Source organism: Gavialis gangeticus, unplaced genomic scaffold (genome assembly GCF_001723915.1).
Source record: "Gavialis gangeticus isolate Ggan-Ray unplaced genomic scaffold, GavGan_comp1, whole genome shotgun sequence".
Lineage (NCBI taxonomy): Eukaryota > Metazoa > Chordata > Crocodylia > Gavialidae > Gavialis > Gavialis gangeticus.
This window is the reverse complement of record NW_017728995.1, coordinates 2,206,530-2,210,479: the sequence shown is the minus strand read 5'-3', so window position 1 is coordinate 2,210,479 and position 3,950 is coordinate 2,206,530. Positions and strand designations below refer to the sequence as shown.

The 3,950-nt window shown below is 35.3% G+C and overlaps 1 protein-coding gene across 1 annotated transcript in view; it reads right to left on the bottom strand.

Annotated features, from left to right (window-relative positions):
- AADAC (arylacetamide deacetylase) overlaps positions 1-1,603 on the bottom strand; it is a 54,341-nt gene extending 52,738 nt beyond the window's left edge. Inside the window, exon 1 of the mRNA XM_019503148.1 lies at positions 1,464-1,603. The gene's annotated coding sequence lies outside the window, so the exon portion shown is untranslated. The remainder of the gene's footprint in view (positions 1-1,463) is intronic.
- Between the last annotated feature and the right edge of the window lie 2,347 nt (positions 1,604-3,950).

Here is a 3,950-nt window from a genome sequence, read left to right as displayed (position 1 = left end):
GGATGTAACTGACTTAATCATTCTTCTAATTCTTTTTGTCCAGAAGCACTCGTGTGAAAAGTATGTTTGAAAATTCCAGATAAATGTTAACCACATTCTGTGTGGCTTGATTCATTTGAAATGAAACAGTTTTTGAATTACCCATATTTTTGTAGGTATTTGACTATATTTATTTTACTGATTCATATTCTTGATTGAAATTAAATATTAGAATGATTTATGCATTTGCCTTATGTTGATCTTAATTATCATTACTTTTTAATTCATATGTATAGGTGACAAATTTTTGCTTGGTTTTTGGCATGTTTTTACAAAACAAAGAGATTGAGCTCAGAAGAACTATTTTATAACAAAGGAAATCTGGATTTCATTCTTTCATCTATTTATTATTAATTTGTAAGTTACATAAATGGAAACAAATGTCTTAATAGCATATTTGCATTTTCGTATCAGCAAACAGCAATTCACTACAATAAAAAAGAAAAATAAGCTGAAAGTTAGACTGTAAGTTATTGAATGTAAAATTGGCATCCTACATTCCAAAGCAATAATTCCAGCAAGATTATTTTATCACATGAGAAATAAATCTGGGACAAGATTTTTGGTCAAATAGTTTATTTGACAAAAATGAAGTTCTGTCCAAAAATGGAGAATTTTTTTAATTTATTTTTTAAAATATTTTTATATAGAAACAATTTGATTTTTTAAATTATGTCAGGTCCAAGATGAAATGTAATTTTTAAAAGTAAAAAGAAAATGTGCAAGACCAAATTAAGCATTAAATCTAATCTAAAACAAATTTCTGGGAGAGTTTGTTTTGGGGAAGAACACAAAGCATTTTTTGCCTCTCATGCCTTTTTCCACATAAGAAAAATTATGAATTTCATATACTTTCTTTAAAATAGTCCCTTGAGAGACAAGAAAGTGAATTATCTAAGTCACTAACCAAAAGAAACATGGTGTGGGGTAATGAATTTCAGCACAATATACTCATTCTTCATTAAATAGGTATGTTAGTGAAAAATAAAAATCAAATTTAGAGACATTTCCTACATTTATAGCAAGAACTGGTATCATATTTTGAGAACAGAAAGAGCACAATATGGATGTTCTGTAAATGAAGAATTAGAGCAAGCCATCTATCCAAAAAGAAGTCTTTTTAGGTGTGACAAGTGGAAAGTTTTAAAAGCTTTGGACCTCATCCTCTGCATTACAAAAGCCAAAGAAGATGTCTTAATGAAGATCATCACATGGAGAATCCTATCACTGAGATATCCTAATTTGTTCCATTGAGATTGTTAAAAAGGCAGAATATGTTGGGTCTTCCTATAAATGCATACCCATAATTTAAAAATAATAATTCATAACGTTCAATCCTTCCCTGCTCCTTGTTATCCAACCCAGCAGGAATCCAGAAGATCTTCACTATACAAGGAATTGTGGAAAAATAATTATGCCCCTACCTGTCTTTTTGCTGAGCTCTTGATATCTACCATCCTGCACACTGCCCTTCAGATCTCCACCGCATGCACCTCTGCAAATGAGGTAGGCTATCCAGAAGCTGCAAAGAGACACCCATCTAGTTAAAAACTGGCACACTGTTTCTCAAGATCCACCACATTTTGAATGACAATATTTGCTCACATTTGTCTTACTGCAAAGCAATAACTTACTTGGCCTTGCTGAAGGCTATATGTCTTAGTTGGGAGGCCCCTAAACTTAAAACATAAATAACCTTATTATGTGGGCTCCTCCTACTCCCACTTCCTCTCTATTTTTGGATATTTAATTACACCCAGCATTCACTGTTACATTAAGTATTCAAAAAAAACATTTTTAATCAGTGAGTATCAACCTCTCTCTTGTCTCTAGTTTCCAGCTGCATCAAGTCCCCAGTGCCTCATGTTCACAAACTATAATTATTTAAATACTATTGTTTACAACTCTTTTTTTTTTAAAGTATTGCCTGGATCCAGGAACAAGAATATTACTGGTGAAGTTTTAAGTTTTCATCATAAAAGAGTACTAAATAGGAGAGATGCCCCTGATAAAGAAGTGCATTCAAATTTAGCTATATATTGCTTACTGCCTTTTTTTGGTGGTGACTGTTTAAAATTGGAATCACTTGAGACTATAGCATCAATGGGTTTGGTGACACTGATGAATGGAAAAGACATTACTAAAGTGAAGGTCTGTATATTTTTTTAGTTGATTGGAGTGGAATTTGGAAGGTGGGGGAAGATCGTATCAGAAGTTAAATCAACAGAGTGGTTTTGAACTGAAGTTTCAATAGTAAATGAAACACTTACATGCACTGAACAATAAGATTGTTATATTTGAGTTTTATATTTATTTTTAAAACCTACACATTGTGAAATATTTGCCACACTGCAGCTCTTATTTTTATACGGGCTCCATAGTGGGAAGTCTGACGTATCATCTAACAAGCCAAGTCTGTGCAACAGAATTGTGGAATTCATTCCTGCCAAAGGAGCAGGCAAAAAGCTGAATAAAAGCTGACGTATGGGCTCAGAAGACATGCACTGCCTTTGGTCCACACGCATGGTATGAAGTGGGAATGAAGATTGGGAAGAATATAACAAGCCTTTTTCCAAACTTCACAGCCTGTATGAGGATTAAACAGTTTCAGACCCTGTATTCTGGGAGGGAAGCTACTTCTCTCTTCACAGTCTCTCAGAAACATAAAACAGAAATTACTTGGCGGAAGCCCTGTGTTATGCATGAGAACAGGCTAGATAATTACAATAGTCTGTTCTAGTCTTCTGATCTATGAATCTCAAACAGGGAAGGAATGAGACAGGCCTATCACTTGTTTCTTGTCACCCCTAAATGCACTGGCCCCCAAAACAGTATGGACACAATAAACTTTCTACAAAAGGATATCTTGGAGGATGCCTGCCTGGGAGCTCCAAGAAGCATTCTGATTCCTTGAGATGGTTTCTGGGGTGGCACAGCAATATGACACTCTTTGTTGCAAGCTGTGCCTGTAGTGTTATGGCTGCATAAACATGTTCTGGCAGCCCAAAGGAGTCACCTTCTAAACCAGACAAACAGTGCAATGTAGACACGTACATTAAAAGGATAGGTGACCACATGAAACTACGATGTAAAAAAATTCAGGTTGCTATTTGTTGGTTTCTTTTTATTTATTTTTTAAATATCTCAAATATATTATTCATGTAAAAATTCCAGGTATTTATACAGAGAGACTCTAAGGAACCAGTAGGCTTAAAGAAGGAGAGGATAGGCATTTAGGTACACAGTGTAAGATGATTTAACGAATATCATAGCCGGTAAAGCCATGGTCATCATCCCTATATGGAAGTTACTACAGAACATTTACCACATCAAATATAAATTAAAGCTATAATATAATACCATTCATTTCACTGGCAGAAAGAGAAGTAGCGTTATAAAATATAGCATTTGCTTTTCAACAATAAGAAAGGAACAGCATTAAATAAAATAAGCAGTGAAAAATGTGCATGAGCACTAATGCACAAATCTATACATATTCAGAAAATGTATAGAAAGAGGTTATGGTTCAGGAACCAAAGAACTTAATTCTGCATCTTTATAAAAAAAAAATTCTAACTATGCATTTCTTTGGGCTCATTTCTGAAACCCTTACTGGCAGTAAGCAGCACTTATTTATGGTCTCACCATTGGTGCTCTCATTCCAAATGAAGATTTCATAGTTTCATAGTTTCTAGGGTCGGAAGGGACCTGAGCAGATCATCTAGTCCGACCCCCTGCCATGGCAGGAAGAGCACTGGGGTCAAATGACCCCAGTAAGGTGGTCATCCAACCTCCTCTTAAAAACCCCCAGGGTGGGAGCCTGCACCACCTCACTTGGAAGCTGGTTCCAGACTCTAGCCGCCCTGACCATGAAGTAGCGCCTCCTGATGTCCAACTTAAACCTTCCCTCC